Source organism: Mesoplodon mirus (assembly GCF_964341445.2).
Source record: "Mesoplodon mirus genome assembly, chromosome: 2".
Lineage (NCBI taxonomy): Eukaryota > Metazoa > Chordata > Mammalia > Artiodactyla > Ziphiidae > Mesoplodon > Mesoplodon mirus.
Window position 1 is genome coordinate 89,466,645 of NC_138977.1, and position 14,882 is coordinate 89,481,526.

Genomic DNA, 14,882 nt, shown 5'->3' on the forward strand with positions numbered 1-14,882 from the left:
TCAGTATTAGGAAATCCAATTATCCAAAAATAAATAAATAAAAACAGGCATGACTATACCACTGAGTAGCCAAAAAACCTCAAATAATTTGGTTAAGCCTCTCTGAACTTTTAAAACTTTGTATAACAACCTATCTCACAGGGTTTTCATGACGACTTGGATAACATCTGCTCATTCAACCAATATTTATTGAGCAACTATTATGTTCCAAACCCTGGAACATATCAGTAGACAAAGCAAAGTCCATGTTCAACTTACATTCTGAAAAAAAAATGTCATGAAGAACATAGGGGTAAGACAGGAATAAAGACACAGACCTACTAGAGAATGGACTTGAGGATATGGGGAGGGGGAAGGGTAAGCTGTGACAAAGTGAAAGAGCGGCATGGACATATATACACTACCAAACGTGAGGTAAATAGCTAGTGGGAAGCAGCCGCATAGCACAGGGAGATCAGCTTGGTACTTTGTGACCGCCTGGAGGGGTGGGATAGGGAGGGTGGGAGGGAGACGCAAAAGGGAGGGGATATGGAAACATATGTATATGTATAACTGATTAAATTTGTTATAAAGCAAAAAAATAAAATAAAATAAAATTTAAAAAAAAAAAAAAAAAAAAAAAAAAACTTACATTCTGAGAGTGGAAAAGGGACAGGTATGCACTAAATGGGTAGACAAATTAGACCATTTATTTGTAAATCAAAACAAGAAAACAATGCCCAGAATACATAAGGCGCTCAAATAATGTTGACATATATTTAGTTCTGTTCAATGTCTCATTATCTCTGTTCTTGGTGAATTATAAAAATCAATTATAATATATTTACACTCACTTATTCTTGACTCCAAACAGAATGAACAACAACAAAATTAAGGTTGATTCCGTCAGAATAAAAATAACCCAGTCCTGGAGATACAAGGACTTTGAGCTGTCACAACAGAAGCCTGTGGACACTGCCTTATTCTTAGGATCTGAGGCATAACTATGCCTAACATTCATTCTCCTTCAATGGTGAGACAGCCCTGAAGTATATTCTGAATCAGTGAAGGGCATTTTCTCCCCACCAACTCTTACGCCTGAAGATAAACATTAGTAGAACTGGCACAAATAATATCTATCAGTGAAATCAGTCTTTGATCACATAATTAGGACTCTACACAAACAATACTGGATTTTTAAGCATCTTATGAATATGATTACATAACATGAACACATGAACATTTTGATTCCTTTTTTTTTATTAAGTAAGGACAGCAAATAAATGATTTACTTCTTTAACGAAATTGCAACATTATACAACTATATAGAGCTCCTTTATGATAAATTATAACTGTTAACTAATCATTTAATCAAAAAGCTCCATTAAAGTAGGAATCAGGGAGGGTGGGGGGGAAATCAATAGGTCTACTAAAGGCTTTAACTTAAATATAAAATCCATGTTTATTCCCTAGACTTTTGATGTAGTGCCAAGTCCCTGTCTCTTAAGGTGAATTTGCTGATTACTCTGTTGTCTTTCTCACCTAAAATACAGCCCATGTACATCACCTATGATACCTAGTTTCAATTTCTTCAAAGTGGAGTGGGAAGTTGAAGGTATGTGAGGGCAAAATCCTTCCAATCTTGTATACTTATCTGGCCTACATGTAATTTAAAAGCAAACTTTTCGAGGAATTCACTTTTATAGAGTATGAGCAAAGTATTCAACTTTTTTACACCGAAACAACTTTCTTTTCAGCCTCATACTTTACTGAATTATGTGATACCTAATTAAAATACATGATCACAATTACAAGTATAACTGGCATAAACAAGTTTGGTTTAAAAGGCAACCAACTCTTGGTAAGCCCACACCTGAATCTGTTAGGAGCAGAAGCGGTGGTAGGGGATTTGAACAGTGTGCAGTGGTGTACTACAGGCATTAGTTAATATATTTTACAGAGAAATAGAGGATTTCTGGTAAATCCGGTGTATTGTTTGCGAATTTCTATCAAACTTTTAAAACATTAGGTTACTTAAAATTTAGAGAAAGTTAAAAAATGAAAAACTTTATCAAAAGTGAAGAAAAGTGTTCTTCAAAATATCAACCCCTGCAAATACCTCAAAATTCTATGCATATTTTTGTTAAAGAAACCATAAGCATCTATAAATATTTCTGGAGTTAAAAGTAGCAAGGTAAATTTCTATATACTGCAAACTTATCCTCTCACAAAAGTACAATTATCAATCCATATTACAATTTTGTCTAAAATTCCTTAGAAATAATTTTTTGTAATTTTGAATTAACAATTAAAGAAGTTGGAAACAACTGATCCAAATACAAAGCTATGAGATTACATACCAGTTTTTCTCTAAAAGAATACTTCCTTCTTTGCACTACTGATATGAAATCTCTTCATACTCTTGATCTCTCTTTTCATTAAATGAGCAAACTGTAACGCCCTTTAGAACTGTACCCAGTTCTTTGCATGACTTCTGGATAAACTTCTGCATTATCTCTATCCCAGAACCACCAGCAAACAGGAGGTAAATTCATTCATGCTGAGTTGCAAGTAATCAGTGTGTAGACTGGTGTGAATCATGTGGGTTTTATTCTTACATACAATATAAATTTAGTATCAAATTTTGAGATTCAAGAAAAGGACTTTATCAGTAAATTGAAATTTCAGAAACCAAATCTTTTTACAGATATTGCCAAAGAAGTCCCTTAAATTAATTTTAATAATCATTCCCTAAAGTTGAATTTTATTTTTGAAGAGAAAAATGGGGCAAGAGTTATTCCACAAAGGACCCGTGGCCTCTGAAATTTCAAACAGATTCTTCAGTTGTTTCAGTTCCATGATTTTGCTTTATTTTGACTGATTGGTAAAAAGATATATAGCATAGAAAGCCCTTAATTGTTAAATTGAGTGCTATTTGCAAATTAATGTAAATTACAAAATCTCATTATTATACTTAATAACATATATGCTATGTTCAAAAATGTGTAAGACAGTCTTAAAAAAAAAAAGGAGCCATATTAAACTAATGGGCATAGGATATTACATTTAAACACCAGGTCCCTTATATATGCTGTGGTACAGTGAAGAAAGCAACTAAATGATTCAAGACTGAAAGCTAAAGAGTAAATTTTTAATAACATAAATAACTGCACATATTAATACATTCATATTCTTCAGTTATGCATATCTATACTGTTGAACACAAACCTAAGTACCGATGCAGGGGACACGGGTTCGTGGCCCGGTCCGGGAAGATCCCACATGCCGTGGAGCGGCTGGGCCCGTGAGCCATGGCCGCTGAGCCTGTGCATCCGGAGCCTGTGCTCCGCAACGGGAGAGGCCACAACAGTGAGAGGCCTGCGTACGGCAAAAAGAAAAAAAACAAAACAAAACTAAGTACTGAATGATATACAGATTTTAATTGAAATTAAGAGGCACTAACCCATCAGTAGTCTCACCTCCACTTTATCCACCCAAATGAGTGAAGAGTATAAAAAAAAAAGACTCCTAATACCAGTATATTCTAGATATGAATATTTCTTTTTAAAACTTAAAAGCTCCTTCTCCTTTCTTTTACATAATTTTTTTTTTTTTTTTTTTTTTTTGCGGTACGCGGGCCTCTCACTGTTGTGGCCTCTCCCGTTGCGGAGCACAGGCTCTGGACGCACAGGCCCAGCGGCCATGGCTCACGGGCCCAGCCGCTCCACGGCATGCGGGATCTTCCCGGACCGGGGTACGAACCGGTGTCCCCTGCATCGGCAGGCGGATTCTTAACCACTGCGCCACCAGGGAAGCCCTACATAATATTTTTAAAACAGAAATTTTAGTTTCTCCTAAGTATGACCCTATTTTTTTTTTTTTTTTTTTTGCGGTACGCGGGCCTCTCACTGTTGTGGCCTCTCCCGTTGCGGAGCACAGGCTCCGGACGCGCAGGCCCAGCGGCCATGGCTCACAGGCCCAGCAGCTCCGCGGCATGTGGGATCTTCCCAGAACGAGGCACGAACCCGTGTCCCCTGCATCGGCAGGCGGACTCTCAACCACTGCACCACCAGGGAAGCCCCGACCCTATTTTTTAAACTGACAAGAAACAGTGTTAAGGAGAGTACAAAGAAATAGAGATACTGCCCTAGGGAGCTTAAATTGAGAAAATTCTGAAAAGTAACTTGGCACTGTCTATCAAAATTTTAAATGTACACAGAAATTTATATTAAGAAGCAATCATACAAAGGCATAAAGTAATACAATAAATGGATAATAAAGTAATAAAATAAATGGATATTTATTACATAATTACTTTTAATAATTAAAAATTAAAGTCACTCAGTGTTCATCAATAAGGACTGATTGAATAAATTATTATGTCATACAATGGCATGCATTTTAAAGAGACAGAAAGATGGTTATGATGTATTAAATGAAAAAGCAAGTATCAGAACAGTTTAGATAGTAAATCTCATTTTTAAATTCTATAAGTAAAAATGTATATGTGCATATTAAATATGCATAAAAACAGCTGTAAGAATATATATCAAACTTGCAGAGGATTTACAGAAAATCTCCTTTCTACTAAATATTACATTAATTTATGAGTAGTTATATATTCCCTATAATAAAAATTCATAATCATACAGAACATTTTAACATTTTTAAGTGTTTTAGTCAAAATTTTAAAGCAGGCATTTTTTTTCATCATCTTCCTAAAGGATTTTCCTTTTTTTTTCCCAACATTTTCTAGTTACCATATGCAAACCTGATTTTTCTCCTGACACATGACTATCATCCTCTCAAACTTTAAAAGGCATTATATTCAACTTTGCAGAATTATATGAAATAAAGGTAGTGACACAAAATAATCATTATTATATTCAAAGATTTTAAAAAAATATTTCATCCCAAATATTCTTTATCTTTAGAGCAAAAGAATGGGACTTTTTTTTTAAGTGATTTCTGTAGTGATAGATAAAACTCAGTATCTTGTTTTTCACGTATATACCCTACCGATTGTAAAATAACACTTTTTTCAGTAAGTATAATCCTTCATCATAAAAATATTTTCCAAGATCACTAAACTGTTAACTTTATTAATGGCTTTATCTTGATCTATAGCAATCAATATTTCTCCATGTAAACTCAAAGCAAAATTTTGATACTAAAAATATTTAGGCCAACTATATATTTACTCTATTTTTAAATTCTTTTTAGTATTTAAACTTGATTTTCAAAATAAATATTTATGCTCACTAGAATTCATACTTGTAAAAATAATTTTACTTTTCTAAAATAGTTTTTATTAAAGGATTGAAAATACATTTTTACTTTACCTAGTTGCTGATGTTGGTGTTTGCCATAATTACTGTGGCCACTCTCCTCATCTACAGTCTTCTCTGATGAAAGCAAACTAAGAGGTTTCAACTTCAGCAATCTTGGACGACTTTCCTGAAAACTCTCTCTAGTGTCCAAAACCACATCTCCCGAATGAATGGGAGGAACAACTCTCTTCAAAAAGTCCATTTTAAGGTTCTTCTACATTACTGGGCCCACGAGCACACAGAAAGGTGCTTGTACCAACTTCCTTGATGAGAAGGTAAGGTCCACTCTTTGTGTCAAAGAGCAAAGAAACGTCATATGAACTTAGGTGGGTCGACTGCCAGCTGTTTTGAAGCTGATTTTTAGGACATTTGCTGTTCATACTGATAAGAAGTCAAACAGCTACCAACTGTGAAACTGCACTTCATATATACATGTACATGTACAATGGGTGTCAACAGCAATACTGGGACTATAAAATGTTTAGCATCCATCTAGTTTAACATTTAGACTTTGAAAACCTACACTGTGATAATGTTAAGACAAATTTACTTTGGTCTGAGGTGTGTCTTATTTTTAAATACACTGAACAACTTAAATGTGAAACAGTAACCTGTATTCAAAAGATAATTCTTATCATTCTGAAAACTCACTAATAGACCGCAGGAACATCAAGTTTTACAGGAGGTGAAAAGGAGTAATTTAAAACTATACTGTATTATGAACATCCCAATATACTTTTAAACACACACACAAAAACCTCTTCATTATGATCAATCATAAGTATCAACAGTAGCAAAGGAAACCTTGGCATGAATTACTAAAAAAAAAATAGATAATTTAAAATGTATGAATCTAAGAAAATAAAGTTGAACAGTTTAAAGTATAAATATTTAATAAATAAACCCAGTAATCAACCTTACACAATTTATTTCCAAATAACTGAGCATTCTACTAAATATTTTAAAATAGCAAAAGTAGCTGATCCTACTGCCTTACTACAATCCAGAAGCATGACAAAATGTGCCAGTAAAAGGTGCCTACATAAGACTTTGTGAACTTAAATTAATGTCTTTTCTCCCTTCCTTTGCCTGCCCTCTGGTGGGGTTACGAAGTGACAAGAAAGAAATGGAAAAAAAAAAATGGGAACAGATAAGACGTAAACATCCCTAAACTAATCAAATTGATAACTTTGAAGGATACACATTTTAATAATAAAAAAAATCTGATTCACTTAGTGAAACACAAACACAATCTCACTCTTCCAACACTCAATATGAAGAAAATGGTCTACATATATTAAAAGATGAAGCATAAAATTGTCTACACAGATATCAGGGAAAATTGTTATAATATAAAAACAAGGAAATTTCTGGTCTGAATTGTCGAGTTTTTAATCCTTCTTCTTCTGCCACATTAATAATGAAGTCAATTATTCTCTATTTCATTCATTTAAAAGATGTTAAGTAAAAGTCCTCTACACATAAAGCATTAATGTAGTATTAAGGTTCAGAGAAAATTTAGAGGATTTATTAATGCAAATCCTGTCTCATGGAATCCTACAGTAAAAAGGGGAAAAAAACCCCCAACAAGAACTCAAGTAAAGGACTCAAATTTCTTGCCCTAAAGCAGGACTGTACCAACTAGAAAAAAACACTGACTTTTTTAAAAGTCCTTCTCAAAAAAAATAAATAAAATAATTTAAAAGTCCTTCTCAGAAGTAGATTCTCTCTTAACCCTAGAGCATAAGGATTAAAAATTCATATCTGATCAGCCTATTCCCTACACACAGAAAAAACAAACTGGTTAGAACCATAATCCATATCCCTTAATAGCCTAGGAGTTATCACTGTATCTTACAGGGTTTTTGTTTTTTCCATGTTACCTCATTCATTCTTTTTTTTTTTTTTTTTAATTTATTTGGCTGCATTGGGTCTTAGTTGCAGCACGTGGGATCTTTGTTGCAGCATGCAGGATCTTTCATTATGGTGCGCAGGCTCTTCTTCGTGGCGCAGGGGCTTCTCTCTAGTTGTGGCGTGAGGGCCCAGTAGTTGCGGCGCACGGGCTTAGTTGCCCCACAGCATGTGGCATCTCAGTTCCCCAAATGAGGGGTCGAACCCACATCCCCTGCACTGGAAGGCGGATTCTTAACCACTGGACCACCAGGGAAGTCCCTCGTTCATTCATTTTTTTTTAACTGAAGGATAACTGACTTACAATATTATACTAGTTTCAGGTTTACAACATAGGAATTTGATATTTTTATAATTATGAAAAGATCACCCTGTCTAGTTACCACCTGTCACCATACAAAGTCATTACAATATTACTGACTATATTCCCTATGCTGTACGCTACATCTCCATGACTTATTTATTTTATAATTGGAAATGTGTACCTCTTAATCTCCTTTACCTATCTCACCCATATCGCCAACACCCTCCCTTCTGGCAAGCCCCTGTTTGTTCACTGTGAGTCTGTTTCTGTTTTATGTGTGTTCCTTTGTTTTGTTTTTGAGATTCCACATATAAATGAAATCACATGGTATTTGTCTTTCTCTGCCTGACTTACTTCACTTAGCATAATACCCTCTAGATCCATGTTGTTTTTTTGTTTGTTTCCTCTTTACTGATACAGTCTCATATTCTTTAAAACAGGTGTCCCCAGCCCCCGGGCTGCACAGCAGGAAGTAAGCGGCGGGCAAGCGAGTAAAGCTTCACCTGCTGCTCCCCATCATTCCCCATCACTCGCATTACCACCTGAACCATCCCTGCCCCCCATCTGTGGAAAAACTGTCTTCCACGAAACCCGTCCCTGGTGCCAAAAAGGTTGGGGACTGCTGCTTTAAAACTTATATGTGTGGTTTTCCTCAGGTCCCATTGTAGGTCTTCCTTATCTGTGGAGCCCAGGAACACAGTGGTATGCAACACATGCTGATTATGGAGGACAAGTTACTTTCATGTTTGTCCATGATGTACAAGACAACCATGTATGTCACTGTTAACCTCACTGTTCTAAACCACCCTTTCAACTGGAAAAAGGAAGGGCAAGGATTAGGTGTTATAGGAGGGACCACAAGATTTTTCTCAGATTTCCTTCATTCAACAAATATTTGCTGAGAAACTTCTTTAATGGCCTGTGCCCAATGCAAAGGCATTAAGGATATGTCTCCATCCCCAAGAAGCTTAACTCCCACAACTACAAGACTCCCTTGTCTCAGTTGGCTAAGGCTTTGTTGAGCCTACATTACACTTCAATTTCCTCTGCACAATAACCTCCTCTCTTTATAGGTTGTTGATCCCTAATAAACATCCCGGAAGCCAAACTCCCTTCCAGCATCAGTTTTTGGAGGACCCACCCTGAGACATACAGCAAGAGGGAAAGCAGGGCACTCCAGTATCTGTTACTAGCTGAATCTATGCTGAATCTATAACAGGGAAATACCATAAAGCCTTGTTTGCATGTTGATATTTCTAAGATCTTTGGTTGATCATCACAACCTTGAACTCTTGGTATAAGAGTTACAGGACTGAGAAATTATAATAAAGGCTAGTCACTCAAAGACAGCATTTAAAAATCTTTTTAGACCTCATGGTCACTATTTAGCCTTTAGAATATTTATTATCATCTTACCGTAGAATTCAAGACAGTAATTTCTTGGTGGTAAGTTGGATCATCTAATCCTGGCTGTGGGACTCTTGAGCAGTTCTGAGAATTAAGCATTTAGGTGTGAATCATCCAAGATTCAAATAAACGGCTTCAGCTCTGAAGAAAAACAAAACATGAGATTGACACATTAGATATGTTTATAAAAAGTACATCTGTGTGTGACTCATATCTACCCTTACTTCTGAATATATTATATTGCAGTGTCACCTGGTGCTACAGTTATCCTCTTCCAATTAATGTTGCATTACACTTTTTTCTAACATTTTATTATGAAAAATTTCAAACTAATGCAAAATTATTAAGACTAGTATAATGAACCCACAATTGTTAACTCACAGCAAGTCATGCTGCATTTATATTTTCACACCCCCACCCAACTCCCACCACTCTGGATCATTCTGAAGCAAATTCCAGGCATTATACCACTTCATCTGTAGATAATTCTGTATGTATCTCTCTAAGACAAAGATTTGCTTTTTAAACATAAGGCAGTATCATTATAATATCTACAATAAATTCAAAATAATTTCTTTACAACATCAACTACCAATCAGTGCTCAAATTTCCCCAACTTTCTCATAAGTGTTTTTTTAAACAGTTTGTTCTAATCCAGATCTAAACAAAATCCATACAGGCAATTGTTACTGTCTCTCTTAAATCCCTTTTAATCTATAGTTTTTTTCCTTTCTTCTCTTTGCAGTGACAAGCCATGATGCTTTTACTAGGCTATGACTGAATGAATACATTAATACCTTAACTGTTCAATAATACATTAAATCCATTTTCATTTTATTCACTAAATTAATCAGATTTGCAAAACAGTTCATATACCCACTAGGCCTAATATTTATCCCATCTACAGACAGTATTTAGGATGTATATTTTTCAAAGTCCTATTATAATAACTCTGAGTGGGTCATGGATTGTGAACTATTGTGAACTACTATACCTTGTATGTAATAATTTGATGGCTACTAAGAATGAAACCAATGACCATAGGGAGTTACCCTTTTACCACATATAAGGCCTCACATGTAAGCATGCACATTCCATGTTTTTATTACCATGAAAGGTCTGTGCATTTTTCAACAGTTAAATAGGACACATTTTTAATTTGTCATTGAAACTCTAATCAACTTCATTTTAAATCACATCCGGTTTCCTACTACTTTTTCTGTTTAATGAATTTAATCCCCAACCCAACAGAAAGAACTACTTGCTGAAATATTAATTTTGTACTTAAAACTTCTTAATCTGAAATTCCTTTAGCCAACTTAGAAAAAAATATAATGATATTTCATTTATTCAGAGGTATAATCAACTAAATCATGACTAAAACCAAATCTGTGAAGCCCCAAAACTGGTAAATATGAACAAAATAGTAACTTAGATGCACTTGTTCATAATCAGATATCATTCAGACTTATGGAATTTTTGACTGCCCCACCAAATATTTCTGAATCTATTAACAAGAAGATATCTACAATTCTGCCATAACTTTTTATCCTTTATTTTATATAAGGTTAATGGAATTATTTCTCCCTCAAAGCAAATAAAGTTTATCTGACAAATAGCATACCATTTCTTGTACATAGTGAACAGAGCACAGTCATGTACTGGTGTGTATTTAATGAAATTTAAACTATTTTTCACTTTGTCTTCTAGGACAAATCACAAAACCAAGTACTGCTGGAGGACAAAGCAGTTTTAGGAACACTGCAAAAATTGCATCTAGGATTGATTTGTACTACCATGTCTACGTCTTTCTTTTTGCTTCATTTTTGAATATCCTTCTGCTCAGACACAGCAAGGGCTAATGCCATGCTTTTTATATATGTTTTCTCTTCTTATAACCACACTGTCAGAGCACTGTCATTTTAAGACTTCCCAATGTTTGCCTAGAATTTTCAATACCTCTCCAGTAGAGATACAGCCTTCCTATTTTCCACTTTCACTTTTGATAAAATAAACAAACTTTTGTCTTTAGTTACCCTGGAAAATATTTGGTTTATACTTCCCTGGCTTTCTTTATAGGTTATAATCATTTTTAGCAGGGATGGGTTTTTGTTTTCGTTTCGTTTGGGTGTGGTTTGGGTTGTTGGTTCTTTGGGTTTTTTTTTTTCTTTTTTTCCTATCAATTGCACTTTCACCTTGTCTCCATATATATCATCTAACATGGAACTCATTTTTATTTTTCATTTCCCTTGATTAATTTGGAGAATATTTTATCTACAAGAAGAGTAATTTTTATTGCCATTTTTATACTACTGCTTTTGAGATGGTCAAGGTCAGAGAGGTTAGGTAACTGTGGTCACAGTATACACATGACCAAGCCTGTTGTTTCTTATTTTAAAAGAAAAAAGTCATATGAACAAGAGTGACTTGAGGAGGTCAGTTGGTGTTTGACAACACTGAAGATAAGACTGTAAATAGTCAAAGAGCACAAGCTTTACAGGACCAAGGCTTTAAACCTTCAGCAAGACTAATGATCTAGAAGCTTCCATGTGTAATAAATAAAGAGAACAGTGGCCCAGCTCTGGGGCTTGGGAGGATTCTTAGGTCAAATGAGGTCCTTCAGGGACAACCCTGCTTCACTTCAGTCTAGAAAGTAAAAGAGAAAGTTGAATGGGTGCTCAGATAACACATTAACCTCATTTCCTTTCTGAAATGAATTACGAGAATAATAAAGAACAGAAATGCCACAAATCTAATGTATCCTAATTGTAGTAAGACGCGACATAAAAATCTCTGATATACATTGATACAGAAAATGATAATCTCAAGCAGAGTAGAAATTAAGAATAAATGAATCTCAGTGATGTTCATTATAAGTACTCTCAATACTTACAGACTTGGAATACTTCATAATTTGAAAAGGAAAACAGGAAGTTATGGTGCCTAGCACAAGGTAGATTTGAGCTCAACATAATAAAAAGAAAAAATTACTATATAATTCATTTTTAAAAGCTGCTTCATAAAGAAATAGAGTTCCTACTCACTGAGTTTTTAGGCAAAGATTGTTAGAAATGCTATAGAAAGGGTTACACCACTGGGTCAAAAGATTAAGCTAAATTACTTCACAGATTCCAACTTGAAACTCTAAATTTCACTTCAAAATGTATTCTGTACTTATACTTGAATAATGGAATGTGTGGTGACCTAATGATTCAATCATATTTCAACTAAAGAAAGAAACCACATTGCAAAATATGAAATCTGTAAGGGAAAATTCCTGCCCTTCTATTGAAAGTATTCTGGGAATATTGGAAGGCCTCTTAAAACGATGCAATGATTTTTTAATAAATTAGAATAATCATAGCTCCTATTTGTAACAGCAAAATAAGTGTGGAAAATGTAAAATGCAATGACTTTTTAAATCTGCTGAAGATTATGGAAAATGGCGAAAAATCTATTCACAAAGACTCAAATGCAGGCAGCAAATAATTACTCAAATTATCTTTTCTGTATGGCTGGCAAAAGTCATTAAGATAAAGAATTTACAGTCATCCCTTTTATTAAGAAAGAAAATTAATGATTCATAAATTAACACTGGTTCCATCACACTTCAATTTTTAGAAATTCACTTTTTCTCTTACTTTAGAAATGTTATAATTTTTACAATTTTTAAAACAAACCTGCACTTTAATCTTTTGTCATTCTTTTAACCTTCTACCAAATTTCAATTTTAAGAAGTATGGAAACTTATGATGCTGACTAATGCAATCACAGATTACACTATATCACCTGCTAAAAATGCCATATAATGGTACTGAGCTAGAATAATTGGGCTTCACTGCAAAACTCTAAATCTCTTGCTGATAAAGCAATGTTCTCTGCACGTAAATTTTTCAACATTTTGTTGATTTTACATTTTTAGCCACAATAGCAGTTACTGCCATACCACTTGGTTTAATGAAAACAATTAGGAAAATTTTCCATTCTCAAATATAAGGGGAAGTTTTTCTATAACAATTTAATTCACTGAATCAAATGAAAACAGCGCCAAAGTACATTTTCTAATAGACTGATGAATGAATATGTATTGTTTAGAACAATTTTCCTGTTACATTTCTATAGTATTTCTAACCCATTCTACAGCATTTCTGTTGGCACAGAAAAAACAGGAATTCGACCACAAAATTATCATACAAATGCCCTACCTACTCATCTAGACTTAAACAAAAAGAAAAATTTCGGACAAATATAGAAACAGCCAAGTAAGACATCAACCTCACTAAATCTGGAATTTTCTTCTATCCCTAATTTTTAAAAATCCATTGCTGTATCTATGCCACACATAAATTTACAAAAATCATACCTTTAACAAATATTTATTGAGCAGAACTATGTGCCAAGAACCAGGGACAGAGGAGTGAACAGAAAAGACCAAAGTCCCTAGCCTCACAGAGCTTACCTTCAAGTAGGAGCTTGAATTTTGATTTTGAATTGTTTTGAAGTCATCCTTTTCAGAATCTGAAAAAAGTTTTGGAGGCCTCTCCTTCCAAAATGCACACATACCTAATTTTGCAGGGTTATGAACCTTTATAATCCAATCATTAATTATGGATTAAAAACCTGAAAAGATCCTCCTTATGCTTAGTTTCTATGTCTACCATTTATAGTTGAGAGTTTCATAATTTTACTACTCATAGTATAAAGAAGTAGTACAGTCATCCCTCAGTATCCAGAGGGTATTGGTTCCAGGACTCTTTGTGGAAACCAAAATCATCAGATGCTCAAGTCCCTTATATAAAAGTGCGTAGTATTTGCATATAACCCACTCAAATCCTCCCATATGCTTTAAATCCTCTCTAGATTACTTATAATACCTAATACAATGTAAACACTATGTAAATAGTTGTATATACAATGTTAATGCTGTGGGAAGCAGCAAATTCAAGTTTTGTTTTTTGGAACATTCTGGAATTTTTTTTCTAAATATTTTTGATCCAAGGTTAGTTGAATCTGTGGATGTGGAAGACTCAGATATAGAGGACCGACTGTACTTTTTTCTTCCCCATTAAAATACTTAAGGCAAGATGACATGATACTATACATAGAGAATCCTAAAGATGTTACCAGAAAACTACTAGAGCTAATCAATGAATTTGGTAAAGTAGCAGGATACAAAAGTAATGCACAGAAATCTCTGGCATTCCTATATACTAATGATGAAAAATCTGAAAGTGAAATCAAGAAAACACTTCCATTTACCATTGCAACATAAAGAATAAAATATCTAGGAATAAACCTACCTAAGGAGACAAAAGACCTGTATGCAGAAAATTATAAGACACTGATGAAAGAAATTAAAGATGATACAAATAGATGGAGAGATATACCATGTTCTTGGATTGGAAGAAGCAACATTGTGAAAATGACTCTACTACCCAAAGCAATCTACAGGTTCAATGCAATCCCTATCAAACTACCACTGGCATTTTTCACAGAACTAGAAAAAAAAAATTTCACAACTTGTATGGAAACACAGAAGACCCCGAATAGCCAAAGCAATCTTGAGAACGAAAAATGGAGCTGGAGGAATCAGGCTCCCTGACTTCAGACTATACTACAAAGCTACAGTAATCAAGACAGTATGGTACTGGCCCAGAAACAGAAAGATAAATCAATGGAACAGGATAGAAAGCCCAGAGATAAACCCACGCACATATGGTCACCTTATCTTTGATAAAGGAGGCAGGAATGTACAGTGGAGAAAGGACAGCCTCTTCAATAAGTGGTGCTGGGAAAACTGGACAGGGACATGTACAAGTATGAGATTAGATCACTCCCTAACACCATACACAAAAATAAGCTCAAAATGGATCAAAGACCTTAATGTAAGGCCAGAAACTATTAAACTCTTAGAGGAAAACATAGGCAGAACACTCTATGACATAAATCAC

The 14,882-nt window shown here is 34.5% G+C and overlaps 1 protein-coding gene across 4 annotated transcripts in view; it reads right to left on the reverse strand.

Annotated features, from left to right (window-relative positions):
• FRYL (FRY like transcription coactivator) overlaps nucleotides 1–14,882 on the reverse strand; it is a 248,447-nt gene that overhangs the window by 175,839 nt on the left and 57,726 nt on the right. For all 4 annotated transcript variants that reach the window (XM_082638429.1, XM_082638428.1, XM_082638427.1 and 1 more), the window contains exon 3: nucleotides 8,941–9,072. The gene's annotated coding sequence lies outside the window, so the exon portion shown is untranslated. The remainder of the gene's footprint in view (nucleotides 1–8,940; nucleotides 9,073–14,882) is intronic.